We start from the raw sequence: 17,708 nt of genomic DNA, 5'->3' as shown, positions 1-17,708 counted from the left end.
TGGGCTGGAAAGGGTTAAGTGAATCACAGTTTGGTTTCCGAAATGGCAAAATATGGAGTCAGCCATAGTAAAATTCACAAAAGTTGTGCTTGATGCTCTTGATAAAGATGAGTGAGTAACAAGCACATTTTTAGATCTTTCTAAGGCATTTGATACTGTCGACCACAAGATTCTTTTAAATAAATTGGAAGCATTAGGAATAAGATGGGTAGCTAATGACTGGTTTCGATCATACTTAACAGATAGGGTGCAAAGAGTAGAGATAACACATACTTCAAATAGATCCAAACATTTAGTAAAACACTTATCAGAACCAAAATACATTAATATAGGGGTTTCGCAAGGTAGTGTATTAGGACCAATACTGTTCCTGATATACATCAATGACTTTCCCAGTAGTGTTACTCATAGTGAAAAAATCCTCTTTACTGAAGGCAGCAATATTATAGTCGCTGAGAAAACAAGAGAACTCCCTGCCAAGACAGAAAATGAAACACTCATGGACGTTTATGATTAGTCAATAAGTAATAAAGTGACATTGAACATAAAGAAAACTAATGCCATGGATTTCAGTTTGAACAGGAAAAATGACAATCTTAAATTAAATGTACATGGCACCCCTATAGACTGTGTAACAAATGCAAAGTTTCTAGGAATGAATATTGATTCTCAGTTGAAGTGGTGTGAACACACAAAGGTACTTGCAAACAGAATGCCATCAGCATGTTATGCCTTTAGAATCCTATCATCAGTATGTAACATGCAGTGTCTTTTAGTTACATATTATTCATATGTACATTCAATTCTTAGCTATGGCATTCTTTTTTGGGGAACAAACACAAAAAATATGAACACAATTTTCAAACTCCAGAAAAGAGCCATAAGAATAATAACCAATAATACTAGTCGAGCTCCTAGTAAAGATCTGTTCAGAACACTGGGGATTTTAACTGCTCCATGTGAATACATTTACCAGTCAGTTGTACACTTCAAAAATAACATTGGTAATTACTGCACAAACAGCTCTGTCCATGACCATGCATCAAGAGATAGACCCAACTTACATTTACCTAGAAAAAATAAACACAAAACTCACAACAGCATTTTCTACCAAGAAATGAAACTGTACAATAAACTACCAAAAGAGATTAAAGAAAATGCAAAAGTACACTTATTTAAAAAGGCAACTAAAAAGTACCTGTTTTGCGATACGCTTTATACATTGAAGGATTACTTAGCTAAAACAGGGTAGGGGTTTGATTAAAAATGTTATATAAACAAATAATAATGATTATAATATATCCAAAATTCTACATAACAAAGTCACTTTATGTTTTTTTCCTTCCTTTTTTACTTTCTAGAAATACTTGCTCCCAAGCTATGCATGGCACAATACTAACACCTCTTCCTCCTTCTGAGCTCAACATCTCACTCATTATGGGGGGATGCTGACTCAGTTTTACAGGATAGCAAATGGGAAGTTGTGGTACAGAAAATGGCCCAGAGATCACCAGTGTGTGTGTGTGTGTGTGTGTGTGTGTGTGTGTGTGTGTGTGTGTGTGTAGTGAGTGAAGTGCTATGAAACAATGTGTGTATAGTGACTGAATGTGAGATATGGGCGAACAATGTGGCAGTAAATTATTTAATAAGTTATATGTGAGGAAAGTATTGTATACTATGAAACGTCCCCTTTGAACAATTTATACAAGACTGTGCTTAAACTGACATACAATATTTTTAGCGCAACGCAATCTGACTTTCAAAAATCCCTGCAAAAGAATGGCCCTGAGTAACATTAAACTACACCTTTCAGAAATCACTTACCTCACAAAAATCTTCATTACTCGAACTACTGCAGTACAGCGAGCGCCACTACTGCCAGCTAAATAAAAGATTCAAACTACGGAAGGCACTAACTACTGATAGGGATAGTTAGCAAATGAAAGATATTAATAGAGAACAAACAATGTATTTACCTTGATAGTCATAATATATATAGCAGTTCATGACAAATTACAAAACTCCGCCATCTCTCTCCCCACATCCACCACTGCTGGCGGCTCGCCTCCAACTGCACAACGCTACGCGCTGTTAACAGCCCAGCTGCCCAACACTACAATGGCGAGTATTACAACAATGCAAAGCAGCCACAGACTGCACACAGCACAGCCAGTGATTTTCATACAGAGGTGGCGTTACCAATAAAAAACCTAAACAGCCTACTTACATAGCCCCCATGCTCCCCACAAAAAATTTTACAAATTGGTTTGGGCAGTGGCCAATACAGATTTGAAAAAAAATTTCATAATTACAATAACAAAGAAATCAAATGCACACACTTATTGATACAATGTTGGTCAAAAGCTAAAATTTTGTCACAGTCCATAAAGACAGTCCTGATCATTCATCATAATAGTAATTACAGTTTTTTTTCGCAAAGTCTCATTAGTAAAAGAAATTGCACACAGAAGTAGTGGATTTCCATGCAGTTTTGAAGAAGTAGTGTTGTCCTTCCAACGGAAAGACAGCGCTGACTCTCGACATGCAGACAGGTAATGGGTCACAACAGAGCAAACCCACAACAGAGTCATTCGAAGGTTTGAAGAATATTGGTAGGTAGGTCATCACAGAGCAGACCCACTGTAGTCCTGGTAGAGATTGTGGTATTGGTGGGCCATCAAAGATGCAGACCCATTATAGTCCTTGTATAGACGACCAGCAGCCATCTATTGCGACTGTGCAGGTGCACAATCACCATCGAAGAGTCTTGCAGAGAAGATAGCAAGTCCATAAACCACCACTCGTGCACTCACAAAAAAATTTTTTTTTGAAATGTCCTTAGAACCAGCAATGCTGTTATCCAGTCCCTTGCTGAATTTTTAACACATGTGCAAACACTATCAGTCCCTACTTCTCACATATTGTCCATATACTATGACCAACAGAAACGTGTGCAGTGAAATGTAACTCACAAGTTACTTAATTTGATGAACTGGTGTCAAGTACAATTTTATAACATGAGAATACAATGACAAAGATACAGAAAACATCATTAAAACATAATAATTCAGATAACATTTGTAGATAATAGGGGCTTTACAAAAGAATAGAAATAAACATATACATCAATGTTACAGGAATTATGAGATAAGTAGATACATAAAATATCAGAGTAACTTTTGGAACATCAACTTTACACATGAGCATTAAAACAAAACAGAATAAATAATGTCTAAACACCTTTATGAAGAAAATAACATAGTATTTGAAAAATTCTACAACATAAATCTTATTAGCTAAACACATAAAGACAGGAAAAACACAAATACATAAGGGAACACAAACACATAGTGGGAAAATACAAGGAAAGGACAGGGTTTCTTTTACTGCAGTATTTTGCAAACAAAACTTTCTTTACTTCTCGGAGATCTCCCTTCATTCGTCATTATTCCCAAAAAGTCCTATCTAGACCTGCTTTCTGTACTTTTCTCGTATAGCCTCTCAGTGCATTTCTTCAAATTCATCGCAACTCATTCTCTTCTATAGTCTACCCCCTCTTAAGCTAACTTAAATCTACTGAGCTCAGATGCTAAACTAAGGGAAGAGGCAATGCAGCAGCACAAAACAATGAACACAAACAGCAATGAAAAAAAAAATGGAAATTTGCAAAGCAAGCTACAGTAAATCTAAATTACCAAGCAATTCAACATTACAACTAATATGAGGCAATGCGCAGCAAACAAGAAAAATAATTCAGTAGTAAAACTGGCTTAACAGAGTAATGTAAAGTGAAATTTAGTAGCACTATGCCTGGCAAGCAGCAGAAGCAAAAGCAAAAACTTATCCCTATACATGACAAAACTCAAGCAGAAAAAATAGTACACTAAAGAGAACAACGCATATAAGGGAAATGTCTATTCACATCTTAATATCTATGTCATTAAAGTGGTGCACCACAAGAAGTTATTCTACCAAAAAAAGTACCAAGCAGTTGAAAAGAAAATTCCATATGCAATTCTTGTGAAGGGAAATGTCTTTTTACGCTCCCTCATTTTTTTGAAAAAATTATTATTTACTCGATCTGTAGACAGAAAATATTTATATTAGTACATCTATAAAATTTTATTTTAACCAATGCTGCAGTGCAGCTAGAAACTAGATATTAAACACAATGAGCAATTATGTACAAAGTAAAGCATAAGAACATCATTCAGTAGTCATGAGGCATTTCATAAGTTAGTAGAAAAATCACTCAACTAGAGAGACAGTAGTCATAATCAGGTGTATAGACATAAAAATATTTCTCGTCATTTCATTAGGCATTTCAGTAAATATCATAAATTAAGAGTTCCACAGTGTAATCATATGTTATCAAGTTTGAGAGTGTCGTATTGGCGATGCTTTCTACAAAGGAATGTCAATAGCGAGGATATGGCCTCCCCCTTTTTTTTGTTTTTTTTTTTTGCCTCTAATGGCTTTCTTTTGTCAGACGTCTACCTCTCAGCTGGGCGCCCAAAACGCATTACGTGCAGGTGGTTACTTAACTTTCTTGCGGAAATATTTACGACAGCAGTTTCCGCTACAGTGGCAGTCTCATATAAAAAATTTCAGAGGTCGAGAATTTTCGTTGCAAATGTGTAGATACAAAATCCTACGAATATAACAGTGTTCAAAACGTTTTCGTCGGCATTGTGATACATTCATGCATTTATACACATTTCATAACTCTTAAAGTACGATTCTTGGTTTCCAACAACCTTTTTCACAAATCGGCGTCCCTAACCACTACTCATTATTTCTTACCTTATTCGTCGACACTTCTTCAATATTTCATCATCACAGATAAGTAGCATAATAAAATAACTCATACAGCATCAGCTTATTGATCATAAACATACCGCAACAGCGTAATACACATCGTTATCATAACATCATGAAACCTCAGCCAAATCTCAAAATCGTCGTAGCTTCCTTCAATAATTTCAAAACCTAAAAAAAATTCTCTGCTCATGTCAAAAGTGTCATCTACCTCAAACGTACTTTACAAATCGTGATCCCATACCAAATATATCATTCAAAGCTCTTATAGTATCACAATGGTTCCGAAAAAATATGAACAATTCACGAGGTACAGACAAAAATACAATTTCGTAAGTTATCCAACTGTGTAATTACGTAAACATCTGTCACTGATGTATTAAAATCAATATTTGTCTCTCTCAGTTAAATGATCAGATAGCTATGTTATTTATGTGTTAGAGGAATATGGTACCGATGTGTAAAGTTGTATAAGCAAATATCAAATTAGCTAGGGCTCCTTGTGCTTGCCAAACGCATGGTACACAAAGTAGGCGTGTACCCCCCTGAGGATTAATGTAATTATACCCTCAGGTGTTACAGATTACAACAATGGAATGAACTGTATTACGGAAAACCTTTGTATCATTGTCCTTCGAAAGCTAAGTTCTGCAGAAGTCAATGTACTTACCTCATGATAAACAAAAGTGAAATGCTTTGCATATAGATGTCTTAGTTATTACGCTTATTGCCGTGATGAAGAAATTACTGTGCTGTAACGTATTGTTGTGCTACGGAAAAGGCAGTCTCATTGTAGCTATACCACAAAAGTTACTACTAAAACATGTTTTACTTTCCAGAATAAAACAGAAAAACTGTGCAGATATAAAACAGATACACCGCAAAAGCAACATTGTAAATTGTCACTCATTAGTAGTGTCGTGATATAGTCGTGTAGCTGTCAAATAAACTAACCACTGTGTCACCTGGTATCTCTCAGAAAGCACCTTGAATCCATAATGTATTTGCAAGTAAACCAAAATGTTGCATTAAAATCTCATTAGCAGTACTGGTAAATGTTCTAAGTATGTGAGCCTTATAGTCGTTACGTAAACGTGCAACTAACAAGCAAGAATGTACACACACAATAACACTGTGTCCTCTGTTCACAATAACAATGCATTCGTAATTTCTGTTTAAATAAGTTCTCTTGGTTCTTGACTGGATATTTAACTTCAAACATTGTTGTATATTAACAGATTCTAAGTCTGACAAAGCATACTAGCAATGTAAAGTGAAAAGTTATATGGCAAAGACAAAGTTAAAAGCAGATTATCTTTCAATAAACGGTTTTACATGTGAAATGTGGTGTAAACCTTTACTCTTCCTAGTACGCAGAATTTCAACTTCAACGCAATTTTCATGTGGTATACGTCGGATTCTGTAAGGTCCATTGTAAACTAGAAAGAATTTGTGACTCAAGTGTTTCTTCTTATGTGACAATGAATGAGCTTTAATGAGAACTTTCTGACCAATATACAATTTCTTTGCATTTGCGACTAGAACGTACGAAAATCCATTAGATGTTCTGACAAGCGGTCCCAAGAGATCAACAGCAGCAAATTCTTTTAATTTAGAAGGAATAATAGGAAACAACGGAGCACGATGTGAGACTGTAGATGGTTTCGCCTTTTGACAAAGTTTACAAATAGACAAGACTCTTCGAATTCTTTTTTCCATATTGTTAAAATAACAAGTCGTTCGAAGAATATGATAACATTTTCGTGGACCAAAATGTGCGTAGCTGAAATGAATGTACCAAATGAGCTTATTAACAAAATCGTCAGGAATGCAAAGTACCCATAGCTTGTCATCAATAGTGCAGCGTTTGAACAGTATGTTGTTTCTAACCAGATAATAATGCCGAATCTGTGTGTGTGTCTTTTCATACCATTTGCTCGTGATGTCTTTCCAAATCGGATCTTTATCTTGTTCATGAGCAATGTCCTTTAAAGAAGTGGTAATGAAGTTTTCAAAGGCGACTTTCTGAATGTAAAGAATACTGAAGTTTTTTTCGAGGTTGCCTTCTGTGTTACTTTTCGCCAGCCCAGCCGGTGCGCGTGACAGTGCGTCCGCAACAATGTTCTCCTTGCCGGGAATGTAGACTATTGTGAAGTGGAATTCTTGCAGAAACAACGCCCAACGTTTTAACCTGTCATGATTTAATTTTGAAGACATAAGAAATTGTAATGCACGATGATCACTGTATGCTTTTACGTGCTTACCAGAAAGAAAGAAACGGAATTTGTTAAATGCCCAAACGATAGCTAAAGCTTCTAATTCAGTAACGGAATAATATTTTTCAGATTTTGTTAGTCTCGGCTAGCAAAAGCAATGGTTTTCTGAATGGTAGTGTCATTTTCTATGGCTTCTTGATATAAATGGGCACCAAGACCGACTTTAGAAGAATCCGTGCTAAGGCAGAAATCTTGTGACAGATCTGGATGAGCTAGTATTGGCGCGTTAAGTAGCGATTACACTCCTGGAAATGGAAAAAAGAACACATTGACACCGGTGTGTCAGACCCACCATACTTGCTCCGGACACTGCGAGAGGGCTGTACAAGCAATGATCACACCCACGGCACAGCGGACACACCAGGAACCGCGGTGTTGGCCGTCGAATGGCGCTAGCTGCGCAGCATTTGTGCACCGCCGCCGTCAGTGTCAGCCAGTTTGCCGTGGCATACGGAGCTCCATCGCAGTCTTTAACACTGGTAGCATGCCGCGACAGCGTGGACGTGAACCGTATGTGCAGTTGACGGACTTTGAGCGAGGGCGTATAGTGGGCATGCGGGAGGCCGGGTGGACGTACCGCCGAATTGCTCAACACGTGGGGCGTGAGGTCTCCACAGTACATCGATGTTGTCGCCAGTGGTCGGGGGATGGTGCACGTGCCCGTCGACCTGGGACCGGACCGCAGCGACGCACGGATGCACGCCGAGACCGTAGGATCCTACGCAGTGCCGTAGGGGACCGCACCGCCACTTCCCAGCAAATTAGGGACACTGTTGCTCCTGGGGTATCGGCGAGGACCATTCGCAACCGTCTCCATGAAGCTGGGCTACGGTCCCGCACACCGTTAGGCCGTCTTCCGCTCACGCCCCAACATCGTGCAGCCCGCCTCCAGTGGTGTCGCGATAGGCGTGAATGGAGGGACGAATGGAGACGTGTCGTCTTCAGCGATGAGAGTCGCTTCTGCCTTGGTGCCAATGATGGTCGTATGCGTGTTTGGCGCCGTGCAGGTGAGCGCCACAATCAGGACTGCATACGACCGAGGCACACAGGGCCAACACCCCGCATCATGGTGTGGGGAGCGATCTCCTACACTGGCCGTACACCACTGGTGATCGTCGAGGGGACACTGAATAGTGCACGGTACATCCAAACCGTCATCGAACCCATCGTTCTACCATTCCTAGACCGGCAAGGGAACTTGCTGTTCCAACAGGACAATGCACGTCCGCATGTATCCCGTGCCACCCAACGTGCTCTAGAAGGTGTAAGTCAACTACCCTGGCCAACAAAATCTCCGGATCTGTCCCCCATTGAGCATGTTTGGGACTGGATGAAGCGTCGTCTCACGCGGTCTGCACGTCCTGCACGAACGCTGGTCCAACTGAGGCGCCAGGTGGAAATGACATGGCAAGCCGTTCCACAGGACTACATCCAGCATCTCTACGATCGTCTCCATGGGAGAATAGCAGCCTGCATTGCTGCGAAAGGTGGATATACACTGTACTAGTGCCGACATTGTGCATGCTCTGTTGCCTGTGTCTATGTGCCTGTGGTTCTGTCAGTGTGATCATGTGATGTATCTGACCCCAGGAATGTGTCAATAAAGTTTCCCCTTCCTGGGACAATGAATTCACGGTGTTCTTATTTCAATTTCCAGGAGTGTATTTCAAAGAATTGAATTCCAACTGTGCTTGTTCGTCCCAGTTCCAAATAGTATTTTTTCCAGTGAGAGAACAAAGTTTTGGTGTAACAAGAATTTGCATATTCAGAAAACGACGGTAAAAATTTACGAGACCTAGAAAACTGCGGACTTGTCTTTTTGTGGATGGAACTAGAATGGCTCTGATTGCTTCTAACTTTTCAGGATCCGGCTGAATGCCTTCAGAAGAAATAATATGTCCCAAAAACTTCACTTTTGTCCTACCGAATTCAGACTTTTCCAAGTTAACTGTAATTCCAGATTCTGCAAAAATATGTAACACGCTGTTGAGAATGCGATTGTGTTGTTCCCATGAGGCTTCTGCTATCAGAATATTGGCTACATATAAGGTGATGTGACGTTTTAAGAACTCAGGTAATATGGAATTTAGCCCGTGAATGAATGCTGCTGAAGAAATGTTCAAACCAAAAGGAAGTTTCCGAAACTGATAACAAACGCCGAAACAAAGGAAAGGTGTGTATGTTCCACATTCTGGATGAAGTTCGATCTGATAAAAGCTGGATCTGAGATCAATAGAAGACAACACTTTTACACCATTAAAATTTTGAAGAAGTTCTTCCATCGTCTGCGGCCTGTCCGTTTCAGGAATGATGATAGTATTGATTTGTCTCGAATCTAAGACAAGCCTGATCGATCCATTTTTCTTCTCAACAACATGTAATGGATTATTGTACGAGCTTACTGCAGGCTCAATAATGCCCTCATTAAGCATAGATTGTATTTCTGTTCTAACACGGTCCCTATAACGTGCTGGAATTACGTATGGTCTAACACAAAATTTAGTATGCTCACGAACACGAAATTGGTATTGAAATCCCTTGATTGTTCCTGTTTTGTGAGTAAAAACTGTGGAATGTGCTTGTAAAATCTCAAAAAGGTCCTGCCTATCAGTGTCATTACAATTCTCAATTGTTTGAATTTTATTCTGAATTAACTCATTAATTTCAAATATGCCGTCGATATCATCCCTGTCAGTACTTGCAGAGTGATTGTAAGTGTCAAGTTCCGTCGAAAATTCCGAACTGTTGTCTAACAAGAGGTAAAGCCGATTAATTTCTTCGTCATGGTTCGAGAGCCAATCTTCAAATTTCAAAGCTATTGACTTACCTTCCTTCTCTAAACTTATTTCATCATCGTGAAAGTTTAAGATTGCTTTGTATTCATTCAAAAAGTCTACTCCCAATATAATTTCCGTCGACAATAATGGAACAATAAGAAAGTTCGTAGAGTAGCTGTGGCTTTGGCAAAAGAATTCTAAATTGGTTTGTTGGCGTACATCTACACTTTTTCCAAAGATTGCACCTTGTAATTTAATCCTACGTAACGGAAGTGTGGGGCAATCGTTCGATTTGTTGCATTTGCTAAAAGCTGTTTCACTAATTACTGAAATGGGACTGCCAGAGTCAAGTACTGCCGTAAATTTTACGTCATTTACAGTAATGTGAATCACAGGATATGCAATGTTGTTATGTTTTACGTCGTGTTCTTGGAATAAGATGTCCCTAATGTCTTCCATTTTTACGTAATTACTAGCTACGGCAGCTGCGTCGTTAGTGTCATACGTACGTTTTGTGGCTGCCAGCGGTATGAGTCATTGCCTATTGTCTCTTTGTTGGCGCGCGTCGTTATTGGGGTTTGGAGACCTAACTTCTACAAATTCACCGTGACGAGAGGGCCCTGCTCTGTTTGAATCCCGCCAGTTCTGATGCAATTCAGGTCTGTCGTTACGATCACATCGTCTGTCGTCATGTCGGTAGTTCCCGTAGTTTCTTTCTTGTCGGTCACGTGGTGGAGAATTTCTCCCTGAATCGTAACTGCTCGCTGGACCGTTGCGTCTAAAGTTATTCTGTCTCCCTTGATAATAATTATTTTGGTTCCCATATTGTCTGTTTCTCTGATTGTCTCTGTGATAGTGACTACTGCGGAGAGGTGATCTTTCCCCGTAATTATTACTACTCTGCCAACGGTTGTCATACGGGTGGTGTCTGTTTTGGTCACGATATGTGTTGTGAGAATAGCCTTGTCGTGTCCAGTTATTATTTCTTTCATCGCGGAATTGTGACAGATGTGACCTGTAATTGTTGTGCTCCTGCTTCCGCGTTCCCCGATTGTCAGTGTCAATTTCCAGTTCTTGTAACAGTCCCTGAAAAGCCTCAATGTCTTCTTTGCAACGTCCTGCTAAAATAATATGTCGTAAATGTTCAGGTAATTTGATTAAGCAAATGCGGATGAGTTCTGAGGGGCTGTATGGGTTTGACAGGTACTGATTCTTGTGCAACATGTCTTCAAAATATTTCACAAGACTGGAGAATTCAGATTGTTCGAAATGTTTCATCATTATGATGCCATGTTTTACTCGGTCTTGTGTGGCTTGAGACCAATATGCTGAAAGGGAGGCATGATAAAATTCTCCTTCACTGTGGCAATCGTGAATGACCGATCGCATTCTTACAGCTGGTTCATTCTCTAAGTAGCCACACATAAATTCTAATCTGTGTTCTAACGACCAGTTGGGAGGAAAACAATGAGAGAATTGATGGAGCCATGCTTGTGGATGAATGTCGTTGCCAGAATTCTTAAATGTTTTGAATTTACGTGTAGTAATGAACAGTTTATAGTCAAAATCATCATGTCGGCGAGTCGCATATCGGTCATTGTTAGGTCGTGTCGGCCGTTCCATCTCAAAATTCGGTGTACATTGCCAATTTCTTTCATAACTTCCGAAAAGCCCTGTGTTATTATTTTGCGGCTTTTCCGTATTTCTAAGTCCCTCTTCCCGTGTTGGAGCACGAGTGTCCTCTGAAATACGTAATTCTTGTATTACCTGTGTCAGCTGATCTTGTACTTCCCGGATTTCTCTTTGGTGTTGCGTACTAATTTGATTCAGATTTTGTTTCAGTTTCCTAATTTGTTCGCTCTCTTCTGTGTCATTAAAGGCTGCCGGTTTTGTGTCATTCAGATTATCATCTACCTTCGTAGATAAATTAGTGAATTGATCCGAAAGTTCGGCTACTTTCTCCGATAGTGTACTTATTTCCTCAGTGTGTTTTTCTGAACCACGTTTCAGAGTATCTACTGTGTCCTTTACGTTTTCCTGAGTTTTTGCAAGTTGCGTAACCGAATCGGTAGATGCAACTGAGTCAAATTTAGCTTGCAAGGTCTCATGATTTTCATGAACAATAGTTTGCAGTTCTTTTATGGCTGCTTCTTGATTCTGTAATGTATTTTCATGCCGCAAAAAAATAGGTTGAAAATGCTCACAAATTTGTGTTTTTACGTCATTACAGACTTTTTGACATTTCGATTCAATGTTATGTAACTCAGTAGTTAAATCTTCACGCGTTTGTTCAAGAGTTTGTTCCAGTGAGTCTAGCTTTTGAAGATTTTGTTCCATTGTGTCTAACTTTTTAAGATTTTGTTCCACTGTGTCTAACTTTTTGAGATTTTGTTCCACTGTGTCTAACTTTTTGAGCTGTTGTCCCATTTGTTGCATTAATTGTAATAACAATGCACTGGTGTCTGAAACAAGTTCCTCAGTGCTTTTCGGCAGTGAAGTTGCACCGGCAACATTCACATTTTGACAAGCAGAAAATGTGTCTTGACTTATTTGAGAAAACGGTGAGGACCCAAAACCTGAATCTACAATATTTCCGAGATTGTTTCCTGTCATTTCGGATTCCTGAGGCGAGCTGTTGCCGACCGATCGATCGATAATGCTTCCCTGTTCACTAACTGTTTCACTGTGTACACCATTATTTGCAACCCGCTCCATTTCCCTATGCGCAATTACCAAATTACTACTTTGAACATTAGTTAATTCATTACTCTGCGGCGCTAACACACTGCTTTCGTCTTCACTGTCATTTCTCAGTTTACTTTGGAGCCTAGTATTACGTTTTTCACACGCCATAATTGTCACAATATTTCACACGATAACACAGAAAAGCACAATTTGAAGAGCAAAATAAAATAACACAGCAATGGAAATAATGTCTACTTAATTGCCAGCGCAGCTGCGAAATACTTGGTGCAAATCTACATGCATGCCACAACTGTTTTACTGTACAACAATGAAAGACTGCAACTACAAAGGAGATTCTCTCTACAGTTACGCACTAGCAATAAACAATAGCTACACTAATTACACAAACTACAAGATAAAAATCAGAAGATTCCAATGAGGTATCCTAGGCTAAGGGTCGACATATGAAACGTCCCCTTTGAACAATTTATACAAGACTGTGCTTAAACTGACATACAATATTTTTAGCGCAACACAATTGGACTTTCAAAAATCCCTGCAAAAGAATGGCCCTGAGTAACATTAAACTATACCTTTCAGAAATCACTTACCTCACAAAAATCTTCATTACTCGAACTACTGCAGTACAGCGAGCGCCACTACTGCCAGCTAAATAAAAGATTCAAACTACGGAAGGCACTAACTACTGATAGGGATAGTTAGCAAATGAAAGATATTAATAGAGAACAAACAATGTATTTACCTTGATAGTCATAATATATATAGCAGTTCATGACAAATTACAAAACTCCGCCATCTCTCTCCCCACATCCACCACTGCTGGCGGCTCACCTCCAACTGCGCAACGCTACGCGCTGTTAACAGCCCAGCTGCCCAACACTACAATGGCGAGTATTACAACAATGCAAAGCAGCCACAGACTGCACACAGCACAGCCAGTGATTTTCATACAGAGGTGGCGTTACCAATAAAAAACCTAAACAGCCTACTTACAACTAGGAGTAGATCTAATGACTGTCTCTAAGTAGAAGTCTGTAATTATATGTGTAGAAGAATGAGCCTTTTTAAAATTGGTCTAAATTTTTAAATGGTTTGACATGTCCTATTTCCTTGCAAAGAAAGATCTATGGATGAATAAAGCTACTACTACTACTATTACTGCTACCACTAACTGTGCACTGCCTAATTGCAGACAAATGGGAAGGCTATGTCAACCTAAAGAGTATGTAAACATCTCCACACGAACAATTTGACCTGCAGGTGTCTGTTATAAAGAATAGTAAAAAACAGGGCTTTGTTACATGAAGAATATTGGCAAGGAAACACCAGGAATGGAAACTGGATCAATGGCAAGTTCTTTTCACCAATAAATGCAGAATTATTGGATATTTGATGATCGTCATGGAAGAGTGTGGGGTAACCAGATGCCAGTATGCATCTTGAGCATGTTGTCCTACAGGTTATAAAAGGACATCCTCATCTAGCATTACTTTTCCTCAACAGGAGTAGTCGATAGCAGTAACATTTTCCGAATTTTGGACAGGTCAATATTTTCTTAGCGGTTTGTCTGAAAAATTTCATATTATTTTATACACCATAAGTTATATTTCAAGCTAAAATTTATAAAAAGGAATTACTTTATTATCGTTGTTACGTTGGCTATGTACTAGCTCTGAATGTAGAGTTAATTTTCCTTTTTCTTTTTTAGAAACATTTGACATTACGAAATATTTGGGACACTTAAAATTTCTATTAGTAACTCGCAATGTAGTATTGTTTGTTGTGTTTATTTCTGGATTCATTTATAAAAAAATAATATAAACTAATAGAAATTCATTTTTCAAGAAAAATTGGAAACCCTTTGGAGTATTTTTATTACCCGCAGAGTGAAGTAGTAGTAAGCAGGCCTCTGATGTGATCGGAGGTGTTTTTGTATTTTGGATTAACAATGTAATTTCAGCTTTGTTAATGTGAAAATAAAAAACAATCTGCCACGACATTCTTCAAAATTATATGGATCAATTGAGCCATGAGAACCTAAAATGTGAGAATTTCACCTTCAAGAATCAGACCCCTAGACAGGAGAAACTGGAGCCAACTGTGTGATAGAAGATAAGTTAAAAGTTTATTGTGAATCTTACTCCTCTCGAATCTTCTGAAAAGACTTTATCATAGTGCACAGTAGCAAGAAAAAGGAAGGAGGGGTAGATTACAAGTGTGGGGGCCTGTCAGGGATTAATTGACTAATAATGAAGTTTAAGATGGGACTGGGCATTTCCCACTGAAGTCTGAATAGTTTGGCTCGAGCCCCCACGTGTTATGGCACGAATATATATATATATATATACACACTTACTCACTGATCATACCGGACTCGAGAGTCCATTACTGCAGCAATGTATTTTCGCCATCTGTCCCTGTCTTGGGCTATTTCCTTCCCTTCACCTTCAATACCTAGGCTCCTCAAATCAGCCTTCACATTGTCCTCCCATCTACACCTCGGTCTCCCCACAGGACGTTTTCCCTCTAGGTGCCCTACCAGTACTCTGCGCGCTGCCCTGCCCTCATCTATTCGAGTTACGTGACCCGCCCATCGCAGCCTACGTGATTTAATAATACTGATTATGTCAGGGCTTGAATAGAGCTCGTGAACCTCTTCGTTATGCAGTTTTCTCCACTCTCCGATAATGTCATCCCATTTTGCTCCGAAAATTTTCCTCAAAATTTTGTATTCAAATACTCGAAACGGCTTTTTATTTTGCACAGTGAGAGACCAAGTCTCACACCCATACAGCATAAATGGTAGAATAATAGTTTTGTATATTCTAACCTTTAAATTCCTTGACAATATCCGTGATGAAAGTAATCTATTCAGTGAGAAGTAGCCCGCATTTCCCGCTCGTAATCTCTTCTTCAGTTCGGATTCAATCTCATTTCTCGAAGTGATGTCCACGCCTAGATACTTAAATGTGTTCACTTTTTCAAACTGCATGTCTCCAACTCTTAACATTTCCTGATCTACTGCTGTTGGCATTCTATTAGTAACCAGGTATTTAGTTTTGTCTTCACATATCCTTAGACCTACATCTTCACTAGTCTTGATTAACGCATTCGCATTTGCTGTTACAGTTTCTTTCCTATCGCTAATGATGTTTAGACCAACTGCATACCCTAATATCTTAATATTTCCATTTAACTTCACGCCCTCTGAATTATCTGCTGCCATTCGTACAATATATTGTAGGACTAAATTAAAAAGTAGCGAAGACAGGGCATCTCCCTGCTTAAGTCCGTTCTTTGTTACAAATTCTTCTGACTCCAATTTCCCCACGCGTACTCTACCTTTTGTGTTTTTCAAACTCGCTTCTATAAGTCTAACATACTTCTTTGGTATTCCAAGTTCCAAAAGAATTCTGTACAATTTTGATTGCAATACTGAATCATATGCTTACGTAAAACCTATGAAAAGATTTTGAATTGGTTTATTGTATTCCTATTTCTTTTCCTAAATTTGAACAGGGTGAATATTTGGTCTATAGTTGATCTGTTCCTCGGAAAGCCGGCTTGGTAATCCCCCACAATTTCATCTGCATATGGTGTAAGCCTGCTTAGCAGAATATTCGAGAAAATTTTGGAACATACTGGTAATAACGATATCCCTCTGTAATTACTACAATCCATTTTGTCGCCCTTGTTAAAAAATTGGGATCAAAATCGACTCCTGCTACTCTTCAGGTATCATCTCAGAGCTCCATACTTTAGTTATCACTTTTTGAACTATTTCCACCAATTTCTGTCCCCCATTTTTAACTAATTCAGCAGTTATGCAATCTGATCCTGGTGCTTTATGATTTTTCAATTTGTTGATTGCATCTCTTACTTCCTTTAACGTTGGCGCAGGTATCTGGGGTTCTACTGTATGTATTTCGTACGCCTACTCATTTCCTGCTTCCTGGTGTACATTTAATAGATGCTCAAAATGCGCCCTCCGTTTACTTAATATAGCACTGGGGTCTGTCAGTATTCCCCCAGCATCCCCTCAAAGTGCATTTGTCCTAGCCCTGAAGCCCTTCCTATACCCATTTATGTCTAGGTAAAGTTCCCTAATGTTTTTGTTTTACTGTTTGTTTCCAGTTTTGTAATTTGATTGTTCAAATAATCCCTCTTCTTTGCCCGTAGCCTACGACCAACTTCCCTTCTCAAGTTCAAGAACTCCTCTCGTTTTCTGTCTCCCATTCTATCCCAATCTAATCGCGCTTTTCTCCTTTCCTCTACCAGTTTCTTGCATTCCTCATCAAACCACGGTTTCCTCCTGTTCTTCTTAATTGTACCTATTGTGACCTTCGCTGCCTCTTTGATATTATTCCTCACAGTGATCCACTGTTTATTTACATCCTCGTCTTGTTCTTCGTGTGTCCTGAGAGCATCAAACCTATTTGAAATTTCTATCATGTACCTTCTTCTAACGTTTTCATCATTTAGCTTGTCAGTGTCGAACCTAACAAGTTCTGCATTGTGATACCTTGATGTTGCTGTAGATAGCCGTTGGTGAACTTTGGCAACTACAAGAAAATGATCAGAATCGCAGTCTGCTCCCCTGAAAGTCCTAACAGTTTCTATACTAGTGTGCCATCTCCGATCTACAAGACCATGATCAATTTGGTTTCGGGTGTGTCCATCCGGAGAGACCCAAGTTGCTTTATGAATGTCCTTCCTTTTGAAATATGTGCTCTCAACAATCATGTCTTTTGAAACAGCAAAATTAACCACCCTTGTGCCATTATCATTCGAAACGTTATGCAAACTTTCTTTCCCAATTGTAGGCCGGAATACTTCCTCCTTCCCTATCTTCGCATTAAAATCACCTATGAATAATTTTGTATCATACAGGGAAAACTCATCCCACAGTTGATCTAGTTCTTCAAAAAAGCAGTCTTTAACAACCTCTTCAGTGTCCCCAGTTGGTGCATGTACATTAATTACTATTAGTCTATTCCACCTGCCGGACAGCACTATAACTGATAGTTGGTCACTAATGAACCTTATATCTCTGATTGCGTGAAGCACTTTTCTCTGTACCGCGAAACATGTTCCAAAACCGGGAGCTTCCGCACCTCCATAGAAAAATGTA

Source organism: Schistocerca serialis, chromosome 3, assembly GCF_023864345.2.
Source record: "Schistocerca serialis cubense isolate TAMUIC-IGC-003099 chromosome 3, iqSchSeri2.2, whole genome shotgun sequence".
Classification (NCBI taxonomy): domain Eukaryota; kingdom Metazoa; phylum Arthropoda; class Insecta; order Orthoptera; family Acrididae; genus Schistocerca; species Schistocerca serialis.
The sequence above is the reverse complement of the archived record's forward strand: the minus strand, read 5'-3'. Positions refer to the sequence as shown.